Source organism: Sylvia atricapilla, chromosome Z (assembly GCF_009819655.1).
Source record: "Sylvia atricapilla isolate bSylAtr1 chromosome Z, bSylAtr1.pri, whole genome shotgun sequence".
Taxonomy (NCBI): domain Eukaryota; kingdom Metazoa; phylum Chordata; class Aves; order Passeriformes; family Sylviidae; genus Sylvia; species Sylvia atricapilla.
In genome coordinates this window covers 61,166,388-61,178,954 of record NC_089174.1, presented here as the reverse complement: position 1 = coordinate 61,178,954, position 12,567 = coordinate 61,166,388, and the positions used below count along the sequence as shown (strand labels likewise).

The following is a 12,567-nucleotide window of genomic DNA, read 5'->3' as shown; positions in this document are numbered from 1 at the left end:
TAGCTAAAAATATTGAAAGTTTCAAGATTTATTTTAAAAGTAAGTTAATTGCATTTGGCACCATCTCCAGTAAAACACTCCAAGTATCTCAATACTCAATACTGTTTGGGGCACTTATAAGCAAAACTTTATGTGTCAAATGGTAAGTGTGTAAAAGATCTTTCAAATCACATTCAGAACTGAATAGGTCTTAGAGGTCTGGGAAATATTTTGTATATATAAGCTGTTCTTTGAATTTTTAAAGTACAGAGTCAGCAGTGAAACAATAGTGATCTTGGTCTGTGTGACCTTGCAGGAAATCCTTCACTTTTCCTCCAAGCTAGTAGTCACTGTTAGTAACTTCAAGCAACTTTAAAAACATTTCTTATTTTGTTAAATGTTCACTTCTCTAAGGAGTTTCAGTACTGGGCTGTGTTTCTGCTTCTCCAACTCACAAATATTTCTCCTGCAGAAAAATACCACATGTGAGTAAGCAGAGGCTTTACCAATGAGAGTGCATTTAAAGTAAGACTTGTGGTTCTTTCTGTCTGTGCCAGGTACCACCGACATCGGAGGACACAGTGCTGCCTCCCTCTGCCTTGAAGTCGTTCAGCATTGCACCATCCTGACCTGTGCAAACTCTAGTAAAAACGCATCCAGCACCTCAAAAATTACAAACTAATCTAATAAATGCTTCCTCTAGCTCCTTGATAAATATGCCTCTAATGCTTGTGATGCAGCTGTGCTAGTTAATTAGATTATGTTGGCTGATAAAACCTAGCAGCAAGGAAATGTTTTATTTCTTTTCCTTCCCAAAGTGACACTGGCTGTACCTCGGGGATGGATGAACACTGTGGTGTTCTGCGCAGCTTTTCTGTGGTCCCTGTTTGGCCACTGCTGTGGCTGCAGGGCAGCCTGAGTGACCTCAAGAGCAGCAGGATGATGGCTTGGCTCTGTATCAGCAGCACATTTGTGATTTCAGAGACTTGGAAAATGGGTGTTGTTTAAATGTTGTTTGGGAGGTGAAGCTTCCTTTGCAGAGGATGCTCGGTAATGTGCCTATGGATGAGCTCTTCAAGAGCCTCCAATATGAGCTCTTGAAAAGTCATTCTTCAGTTTGTAGCTGCAGGGAAACATTTGGCCTGGAGCTGGGAAAGAGACGGGAGCAAGGACAGAGGAGTGTCCCCCTGCCAGGAGCTAGCTGAGAGAAGCCACCCTGGAAGTCCTTATGAGCCAAAATGCTCTCAGAACCAACTTTTACTTTGACAAGAGAATGTGGCTCAGGGTTTTGATCCAGCACTCAGCTGATTTCCTCCCATTGTCCTTGGGAAAGTGTGGAGATTCACTTTGCTCAACCCCTTTTCTTCCTGGTGGAGTTCTTATCATGTCCTTGGGCAACTAATGCTGAAATCATTGCACTCTTGGCAGACACAGTCAAAGAATGATAACATAGAGCCAGAGGAGCCTAGAAGATGTGCTGAGCTGTACTCCCAAAATTCCTGGAGCCGGCACCACCTCCAGCCTTTCCTCTTCCCTTCCTAATCTTTCAGCCCAATCTCTCTGATGTTTCAGAATGAGTCCTCTGGTATTCCCCCTAATCTGGCATTTAAAATCTCAGGTAATTAAGCTTTCACCACTTCCCTTAGGGAGACGATTTTCCAGCCTGTGGTTCTCCATTCAAAAGCCTTCCACTCGGATTCTCAGCTTAGACATGCCCTTCTGTAATTTCACCCCATTAAAATCATTAATGTATCCCCAGCCTTCTCCCTTGATGCTGCTTGCTTCATTCAGACATTTACAGATCACTGGTGTCTCCCGCTGCGTTTACTAATTCCGCTGTACTTACGACAGTAAGAATTCCTTTTTCGTCTCTTTTGTAAAGCCTCCAGCCTGCCAATTCTTTCAGCCGTGGAGTCTTGGAGCTCCTTCCCCTGTATCACTCTTCCTGCAAATCCAAGGCAGATGCTCACCGCCCTCTCCCGTGTCCTCATGCTTTCCTGTACTCGGTCCAAAACTGCACTGCCTGTACCCAACCGCCGTGTCCCGACGCCTGTGCGCTGTGTGCTGTCCTCCGGGTGTCTTTCAGGAGCCGTGCCTCCAAAGCACATTGCTTGGAAATACAGGTTCTGGATGTTTTCCCCCCAGAAAGAGAGGTTCTGGAGGTTCCTCGCCGCGCCCCCCCCCTCCCCTCCCCCCAAGCAGCCAGCCTGGGTGGTGAAGGTTGATGGTTAAAGGCGCGTAGGAAATCGGGGTGGGTTTTGGATTCTGCCGCAGGCCAGCACGGGGAAAGCTTCGTCTTTGCTCAAGTACAGTCTTTGCTAGTGCTTTCCTTCATGCCAACACCACGAATAATGAATTCACCTTCCTTGGCGAGAATTTTTTTTTTTTTTTTTTTTTTTTACGTATTTGGTGAGAAGTACATCTCAAAGTACTGGTTTAAAAAAATATTTATGAATTCCTGAATGCGTGGTTTTGCTTCTAGCTGAATCTCTTAATCTCTCCTAATATGATAAATCTGAAGTGGCATGATATCTGTCTGTTTTTCCCGAGTCCAGCACACGATTTGGGCGGCGGTGCAGGTAAATTTCCCGCACATTTCCATGCTACGAGCCCTAGGACTGAGTCTGTGCCACGAGCAGTTCTACGGTGAATACTTAACTCTTGAATTTTCCAGGCGTTCCTAGCCCTGATCAGGACTTACGGGCTACGCTGAAATGATTTCCTGCCACATTTCCGAGTCCCAGGGACGACATCTGCAACTGTGCAGGACAGCCCCCGGGGTGGAGAAACGCCAGGACGGTGTTTAACGAGGGCATTACAAGTTTAAATGTGCATTACAATGTTTAAAGTGTGCATTGCAATCATTAGAGGGCATTACAGTGTCGCTGATTGGACCGCACGCTTCTCCCACGCGGCCCCCGGGGTTCGGGTCTCCAGAGGTGCTTTCCAAACCCAAAAATCTCCGGATTGTGTGGCCTCAGGGAGCGCAGGATCGCACGATGTCGAAGGGACAACGTGCTCGGAGTGTGTGAGGGGTGCTGGCGGGTGTGTGTCACAGGAACAGGGACAGAGTCAGCGACAAGTGATAGGGACAGGGACACAGTGGCAGTGACTGTAACAGAGTGACAGGCACACTGACAGTGAAACGGTGACGCAGGGGCAGTGACAGGGCTGGTGACACAGGGACATGGGGACACAGGGACGGGACAGGGCCACGGGGACAGGGCCACGGGGACAGGGCGAGGGCCTTCGCGCACGCCCCCGGGTGGCGGCGCTCTCGCCGTTCCCGCTTCGGCCGCGCGGGGTCGCTGTGGGGCGAGGGCGGCCCGCGCGGCACTGGCGGCGCGGCGGGCGGAAGTGACGGCACGGCGGCCCCGGTGACATTCCCGGCTCTTCCCGGCCGCTCCAGCTGCTCCCGCGGCTCCCGCTCCTCCGGCCGCCCATGCCCCGGCCGCTGCCTTCGCCGGGGAGGCCGCGAGGGGCCCAGCCTCGCACAGGTGAGCGCGGCGCCGTGCGGGCGGGGGGCGGCCCGGCGCCGCGGGGAGCAGCGGTAGCGGCCTGGCTGCCCCCGGGCGGGAGCGGCCCCGCAGCCCCCGGGGCGCGGGCAGGGGCTGCGCCCCTCGCGGGTGCTCCTGAGGTTCCTGCCCCAGCCCCGCCGCCCTCCTCTGCCCTGACCTCGCGGGGCGAAACTCCCCACAGATCCCTGGAGCAATTCGGGAGCCGCTTTGTCTTTCCCGGGACTTTTGTAATGTGCCATTTTTATTTTTTTTTTTCCTTCCGCCTGCCCCCCCCCTTTTTTTTTTTTTTTTTCTTCTTTCTGTCACGACTTTTGAAGTCATGTGAGCTGTTGGAAGGTATCCCTTGGCAAAACAAGAGCTGTGCACTTCTCTACGGGTTTCTTTGCGTCTTGGTTTATCTTGGATGGTGTGTTCCTCTGCTGGGAAAATGTGTTTCGTATGGGAAGGACGCTCAAGTTGCTTGTTGCGTATCTAGCCCGGGTTCCCCTTGATCTCCTGACATCTGATGGGTTGCAGATGTAGCTCCGAGCCACACAGCCATCCGAGGAGAATATAAAACTTTACTGTGCTACTTGTTCCTTTTTAAAAGCAAAGAAAGGGAGACTGAGCGGACTTGTAATATTTTAACTATTGTTAAAACTTACAATATTTTAACTGTTTCCCCAGTTCCGGTACTGTAACTGTCTTTGCCTGGAGGTTATTGGACAACAAAGACCACTTTCTGAAAGAACTGGGGGTTTTTTGTTAGTCTGTTGGGTATTTTTTTTTTAGGATTACATTGCTTCCCCCTTTGTTAAGTAGCATTAAAGTGTATTTATGTCTTAGTTTCTTAACCGTGGAACAAGGCAACTGGTCTTAGAGTTTGTAGGTACCCTGGTGAAACTATAACTGCAATAACTTAGTTAAACAATGTCGTGGTTGTAACTAGTTATGCACTTTAGACCAGCGCAAAGTGCCTAACAACACTTCAGAAGCTGAAAAAAACTTGTGTGGCAAGATGGCAGAAGTCAGTCCTGTTGGATTTTTTTCCCCTGACAAGTAATTCTAGATTTTAAAAGTGAATGAATAAGTTAATCTTTGAACCCTTGAGCATCTCTTTAAAAATGTAAAATTTCTTTTAATTCCTTCTCCCAGAGATTTTATTTGGTTTTAGATCTTCTTTGGTACTTGTCAAGCATCAGACCAAATAATAGTTTCACTTGCAGGCAGGGGCTAAACTATTTCCACTTTTCAAGCTAAAAATTTAAGCGCAAACAGTAATGCCTCTCCCTTTGGAACAGCAAACAAATGCTACATTTAAAATGTTTTTCTTAAAGCAAGTAACGTTGTTTAAGTCTATTAAAAACATAATGTTTGACCTTGTGGTGGAAACTGAGCGTGGTGCTCTTTTGAGCTTGCCACCATGTGGTTGTCCTGCCCCAGTTACCGCATGTAATTGCTCTTCCTGTGGTACAAGTGCTGGGAAGCCAGGGTGTCAAGGCAGCACAGCTTTTCCTGCTGCCCTGGAGGAGGGTAAGGTCGTCTCTGTGGAGGAAACAGGTCTGTAACAAGCTCTCAGGAGAACAGTGAATTGCTTGTCATGTGTTTGCTAAACCCAGACATCCCGTGCTCTCTCTCGCGCTCTCTCTCTCTCCATATATATATATATATATATATATGTATATATATATATATACATGGTACCAAAGCAGTGAGAGGAAGTCTGGGAAACTTATCTGTCCAGCAGCATTCTTAAGAGTAATTTTCTGAGTATTTTTCACCTCTAGTGGTCTAGAGAAGGCTGGTTCTTTCCAGGCAAGCTCCAGAGGGGGTGGGTATGTGGCTACTGAAAGCCAGTAAAAGCAGTTTTCTGTTCTGGCTTACCAAGGACACTGGTGCACTGTCTGGGGAACCAAGAGCAGGGATGCAAAGGGTGAGAGAAGGTGGTGTCTGAGTATGGGCAGCTGGTATTTCTGCATGAGTACATGAAGGTAACAGTTCTGACTCATTTTGAAACACTCAAAATTTTTAATTACACTGTGTCGACTATTTCTGTTTGCTCTCCAGCCCAGTTGCTGGTTGGCGTGGTGAAGAGATGCAGTGAGAAGTCAGGGAGAAGGGAGGACTGTGGCCTTACACATCCAGACGTGTGATTTGTGTGACGGTACAGCCTGGTAATCTCTGCCCTCTTGGAAGGAATCGCAGAGCACAAATCAGGAGTGGGTGCCTTAAGCTGGAGGGAGGGGAAATGGGAAGGAGCCACCCACAAGGCAGTTGAGAACGGTCACGGTGCGCAGAAAATGTTGCCCTGCTCTAGCTGATAAAGAGGAGGTAGGAAGGATGTTTGGGTGCTTTTGACAAGGAGGCAGTGTGGGCGGGGTGGAATTAATGGGGTAAGTTAAGGTTGAGTGAACAAAGAGTAAGTATGAGCATCATGAGGGGCTTTGGACATCAAACATTAGGGAGATAAATTGGTATAACTCAATCAGAGCAACAATATATAATTGCCTTGGCTGTCCTGACCTCCTTCTCATTGCTGTGTATTTACCTTTAAAATGCAGGGTTCTTTGCCTGGATCCTGTTTACTTTCTTCCCTTTCTCTTGTGTATTACCACATCAACTCTGTGCACCACCAAGGATGTATGTACCATCTTTGACCTGCCTGTATATCAATGTCTCACTGAAACATCTGTTAATGATATGGGGAGTCCATACATACTACATGGTAAAGTGGCTGCACACTGAGTGATCCAACTCTCTGGTTACTCTCTGACCAAAATACCACCAACTATCTAGCAATATAAAAGTTTTTAAAACAAGTAAATAGTTCCAAGCAACCACCACATTCTTGCCTATTAACATTTCAAACTTGTGTTGATGGTACTTTTGACAGAATTGGGTCTGTGGTCAATCTCAGCTTCTGTGTTTTTATCTGCAGTTGACAGAATGGCTTAGAAAATTGCAACCATTGACAGAAACTGAGCGCTGGATGTAGTAACACATTTGCTAGATCAAAGTAAAAGATTTAAATACCATAATTGCCAGCGTGTAGCTTGTACTCTGGAAAAGAATTACTAAAACTTTTGCTGGCTTGAACATTACTGGTGACAACAAGAACTGAAGATGAAGCAGCACTGGGAGAGGGGGACAGGTGTAGTGCTGGGAAAGAGCTCTGAGAGAAAGTGTGGTACAGTGTGTGTCAATGCTTTGAGATGACCATATGTGGAAGGAAACAACTTTTGGTTTTCCAGAACCAAAATAAATGTTCAGCACATCAATGAGAGTTCAGCCTTTAATTTATCATTCTAACTCAGGAGCAGCCAAACTTACGATACTGGAATCTGTGGCAATAGATATTAATTGCAGGGAGCTTGGTCAGCACAAATTACCGCAAAAACTGTACTTTCTGTCACATCTTTGTTCCAGGTTTTTGATACATAATGCAGTTCTGAGTCTGTGCCTTGAGGTTTGGAACACAATGTCCACAAATGTGAAATTTTAAGCAAAAAGAAAACTGGATGAAAGGGATTGTAAATGAAAATGTGCATATGGTGTAAACATTAGCCTGTGCTGCTGCTTTCTCTGATGTAGTACATCTCTGAGCTAAGCTGAGTGACTGATACCTCATCACTTACTCAGTGTTGCTGTTTAAGGGATCAAATATAAATCTGTGTTTGCCTCCTTCCCACTCCTTAGTGTTGCCTCTTCCCGTGTCTGATCAGTGTGAATGAAGCCTGTAGCAGTTTCTCCGTGGATGTGACTGGCTTCCTGCAGCTGGGGCACACACGGATTACTCATGCAGGGCTGGAAATCGGATGTGGGGATGCGGCTCAGCAGCACAGGTGTTGCAGTGACACAGTGTCAGATGCATTACTGACTGCTCCAGGTGGTCAAGTACCTTGCCTGTGGTCATGAGACGTGGCAGTTTTAGGTTCAGAATGATTATACCTAATATCCCTTTTTATTTAACAAAGTGTTCAGGGGTTTTGTATCAATTTGACCATGTAGTGTGTCTCTCCAATGCTCAGAAATTGATCTAAGTAGCAGAACATCGTATAGGCTTCATCCTTCACCCTCATGCCTTGTGATATTTGGTCACTGAGAAAACAGCTTAGAAGTTGTAAATACTCAATCTGACAACTTTTGAATCGTAAGTGGACCAGGTGGTCACTTTTTAATTAAATGCAAGTATTTGAAGACTCCTTCAAGCTAACATTTTTGTTTCAGTGTGTGTGGATCATGGATTTGACATTATAGTGAGGATTGTGCAGTGTCCCGCAAGATGCTCTTCTGTGTGATGCTTCAAAATATCCTGAAAATGAGGAGGAAGAGCCAGACTTTGATTGAATAAGTGTTCTTCATGCTACCTCTCTGCTTTACTGTCTTGTTTCATGATGCATGATCTTTAGCATTTCACAGCTTATTTTAGAGAAGGCAGATTTCATTTCCATTCATCCAACATGGGTAGAGGCCAAGTGACTCACAGTAGCAGAGCTGGGAATAACTAAGAGCCAGGCTTTATAATACCACTTGTCTGCATGATGAAACAATTATCATTTCAGTAATTTGTTTTCCACTGGGACTATTGCATTTCTGTGGTTCCAGTGTGAGGCTGGTGCTCCAATAGCACTGTCAAACATTTGAAGAAAAAAAGAATCAGGTTGTCTGGATAGCTAGATGGGGCTGAACCAGTGCTGTTCTCTTGTATTTTGGCTTTCTCATCAGCTGGTTATTCTCCTTGCTCCTCACAGCTCATTCTCCTGGTTCATGTTCTTTTGGAATGCCAGATCTTTCCAGAAGACATTTCTAAGTAATTTGGCAATTTAGGGAAAAAAATCTTGGTAAAGAATAGATCAGGCAAGCTCTGTACTAATCCTGTGGGCTTGTGGTTGGAAATGCAATGATTTAAAGGCTGTAGCATAGTGAAGGAAATTGGGTGAAATGGTGGTTGTGGGGTCCTCATCGTGTTTGGTGACAGGTTTTCTGGAAATGAAGTTGCCATTGTGGGAAGGAATGGTCTTTTGGTGCACATGAGCCCATTACTAATTAGTGCAATTTCTGTTGTGAATTACTACAGTTCCTCCAGAGGAGGTAACACCTTTTGGTAGCATTGTGCAGAATCTGTTACAAAGAACCAAGTATTTCTTTGAGTATTGTGTTTAGAAAGCATTCAGGGTGAAGTTCTCTTTTTCATGTTTCCACTTACTGTTGTTAGCAAGTCATCTTATTAAATGCAAGATACAGACTTTGGATCCTCTCTCTGTAATAAAGAAAATGCAGAAATTGTTGAATAAAACCAAGCTAAGGAAGTTCATTGACTATCTTGCCAAGGTTACCTTCATAAGCCCTCAATTATTAGTTAGAAACTTCACCCCAACTTAAAGTGAGTTTGATAACAGACACCCATTTTTCCTTGTTTGTTTTACAAGATCAAAATGGGATTTTTTTACTGTTTAAAACTTCTAGTGGATTTCATTTTTTGTTTATATGGAACTCTCAAAGTTCCAGCAGAGATAAGGCTGTGTTGAATTAATGGAATGAGGTTGAATTCATAATCCAGGCTCCATGCTCTTTCGTTTTTTTCTTCCATCTCCCCTTTTACTGAGAAAACTGTTTATATAGTTTATGTCTCCTGTTGCTAGTTCTGCCAGCTGAGCCACTTTTTCAGAAAGTAATAGTAAACAGAAGTAATAATGTAAGAAGTCTTGGGGTAAAATATGCGTTTTAAGACTTGGTTTGCAGGTTTTTCTTCAGGGAGGGGGGAAAAGAGGTGTGTGGGTTTTTTTTTTTTTTTTTTTCTCCTGACAGTACTTGCTTGCATGGTACTGCTGAAAACTGCCTTTTAATTTTCTTTTTCTCTTTTTGTAGATGGTAACTTGGTATCTTTTTACATAGTGTTATTTAATTTCTGCAGTCAAGTACATGCGAAGTCTTTTATGTGTTGTGGGAAAGAAGTGTCTGCTTTTTAGTCTGTCTGTTGCTCTCTTGAAGTAGAGCTCAAATTTCTTCTCCTCTGCCAACTGGAAGTAAATATTCTAGAAAGTAGGTGATGGTAAAGCCCATGTTAGAAGCATTTTTGGTATCACACATGTGACTGGCTTTTGACCCAGTCTGTTTTTCTTTTTTAAATACCCAAGGTAGCTTTTGTTCATTTGTAGAACCAACCTGTGTTTGCTTCCTACTGAGGCCTGTGACATGAATCTTTTGTTCTTTTAGGAGCACTTTGGACACATAAAGACTGCACTGCTGATCGTTACCAATCTGGTGGATGCTGAAATTGGCACCTCTTGATGCCGGTCATTTGGTGTCAAGAACAGCCCAACAGCTGTTAAATTTCATCATTTGAATGCCATACGACTTTGCCATTAGCGTACTGATACTGTTTATTTTTCAGTAGCATACATCCTGTAAATCTGTATTGCAATATTTAGATTTGATACTACTAGCTTAAGAATTAAAGAAGCAAGTGAAAATACGAGTGGCTATGTGGATAAAAAAATTGTTTAAGATCAGGGCTTGTTGAGCTGGCAGATCCTTTTCAAGCTTTCTGTAGAATTTGGATGTGTTGCCTGACACATTCTGTGATCAGACTATAGAATGGTTATCTTAATGCCCTATACCTTAAGGCAAAAACATTTACTGGTGTTGAATTAAAGCATTTGAAACTTTAAAATACCTGAATGTCAGTTTTGTTTGGTTCCCATGGCAAAGATGTGTAAAAATGTCTGACCATAAAATATTTGCAAACTGTAGAGTTACTTAATATCTCATAACTCATCTTCCTGAAATGCCTGTCATAAACCCACAGCAAGTCTAGTTCAGTGCCTTGAGCTTTTGAGTAGCTGTGAGCGGTGTGGAGATGCTGGAAAATTGCTGTGGAATGTGGCACTTCAGGACATCGTTTAGTGGTGAATATGGTGACGGTGCTGGGTTGAAGGCTGGCCTTGATTTTAGAGGTATTTTTTAACCTTTATGAGTCTGTGAATATGGCACTGCTGAGATGGATTTTCTACTTTGAAGTTGCATTGCAATTGTTTTGATCTACCAATTGGAGCTGTTGGCAAATGACACAACGTTGATTACTTTCAGGATAGCTCAGGTAAATGTTCCTAACTTCTGCTCTAAAAATGAGAATTCATTTGTGGTGCTCAAGCAATTCAAAATGTGGCTTTTATGTGAGCCTTACTTTGATTGTGGTAGAAGAATAGACCAACATTTCTTGAGGAGATCTGTTTATATGTAATACATAAGCACAGAACCCATTTCATTCAAGAAACAGAAATGGATAGGTAAAGTGAGAAACTCAGTATCTTAGAAAAAGATGGTCCATTGGTGTGAGGATCCTCTGTAGGGTGATCTGCAAACTCAGGTGTAGCAAAAGAGAAAAGGGAACTTTCATCGTGTTAATTTCTGTCACTTGTTTTATTGAAAGAAAAATGTAAAAGTAAGTCACTTAAAGGAACAGGTAGTAATAAAGATATGCCCCTCCAATTTTTGGAGTAGAGAGCTTTGTAGACTTTAAATTGTTGTGTCTTTGAGAAAAATGGTTTCATTATGAGGAAGAAATTCTTAGAAGGCTAAGTGCAGCCAATCCTGCGTGCTTTTATCTATGTGCAGGGACAGTGATTTTTTTATTGTGGGATTCAAAGTGCAGCTGGTGAGTTTTTATAGAAGTCTGTGTGTGGAGTTGTGAAATAAACTTTAGCTGGTACTTGCCTGTCCTTTGAAAGAGGCAGAATATGTGCATTAAGCATTACAATGCAAAAACTTGTATTTAAATGTGCAGTCTTGCTTCTTATGTAGGATAGAAAAATACTACTTTCCAAGATCACAAAGGATGCTCTGCAAAGCTTTGTACTAGCACATACACTTGTAATTTGTATTCAGTCTTGGGTAATTTGTATATGCAGCCTGTTTAGCACTCAGTACGAACAGCCTGGTTTTAACTTTCATTTACTTATTCAAAACCACTTGAAACACAGAATCAGTGTAATCCTTTCTTCTTTTGTTTTGTTGGTTCTGAACGTCGTATTCTTTGGGGTTGCTACCAGACCTGATTTGTGAATCATCTGATGAAGATCCAGCTCCACTCCCAGAAATGTGCCCTAGGTAGAATTGCATGCCAGTGAGTCAGCTTTAGGGCAGCATTTTCAAAGGAACGCTATATAAATTACACAGTATCCCTGTGGGGGCAGTTCAGTGTTATAAAAAATCTACTGTGGAACATCATGCACACACATCCACACATAGCTGAGTCAACTGTCTTGAGTTAAATTGACTGAGTGCTGATCTCATTTCTGTTGTTTTAAGTGCACTGGTTTGTGTGACACTTAAAATGAAAAGGAATGTGTGGTATCTTCAGGGGGAGCTGAACAAGCTGGGAAGTCCAGAAAGTGTTGGTATTTCTACATTTATCTGGGTGTGGATGAGTCTTTCCTGATGTATGATTATTTCAATTGATTAATTTTTAGTTAATTAAGCATTCTTCTGTCTGGCATAAGGTAATGGCTTTAAACTGACATTGAGTAGGTTTAGATGAGATATTAAGAAAAAATTCTTGGTTGTGAGGGTCTGGCACAGGATGCCCTGTCCCAGGAAGTGTCCAGGGCAAGGCTGCATGGGGCTTGGAACAGTCTGATCTAGTGGACAGTGTGCTTGCCCTTGGCAGGGGATTGGAACTGGATTACCTTTGAGGTCACTTCCAACCCAAACCATTCTGTGATTCACTGATATCTCTCTGTTGTTTTGTACTAAAATGTCACTGATGAGTTCACTGAATTAATTGTGTTTATTTTCAATGGAAAGGAAGGTGATTTGAGAAGGAAAAAAGCATGATTAAGACACAGCTACACCTGCAAAGGGTTTTGGTGAAGCTTCAGAAGTGAACAGGTTCATAAGCACTTCATGTATTTAGAATTACCTGTCCTTCTGTCAGAAGAGGGCATGACTTTGTTTTGCCAAAAGTTTATCCTGTATTATGAAGCAGACATGTGCATTACGGTCAACTCTTCAGTGCCCAGGCTGTGTGCAGCTTCTCTTCTTTCCCAACCAATCCTCAGGCATACAGTCTATCAAGTGTTTGTGTCAGAGT

The 12,567-nt window shown here is 43.6% G+C and overlaps 1 protein-coding gene across 4 annotated transcripts in view; it reads left to right on the top strand.

Moving 5' to 3' along the window:
- The first annotated feature begins 3,328 nt into the window (after window positions 1-3,328).
- Window positions 3,329-12,567, top strand: part of ARK2N (arkadia (RNF111) N-terminal like PKA signaling regulator 2N) — a 45,110-nt gene continuing 35,871 nt past the window's right edge. For 2 of the 4 annotated variants that reach the window (XM_066339254.1, XM_066339253.1), the window contains exon 1: window positions 3,344-3,476. The gene's annotated coding sequence lies outside the window, so the exon portion shown is untranslated. Of the gene's footprint in view, window positions 3,477-12,567 lie in introns of all 4 variants that reach the window. The other 2 variants (XM_066339255.1, XM_066339252.1) reach the window with 2 other exon arrangements.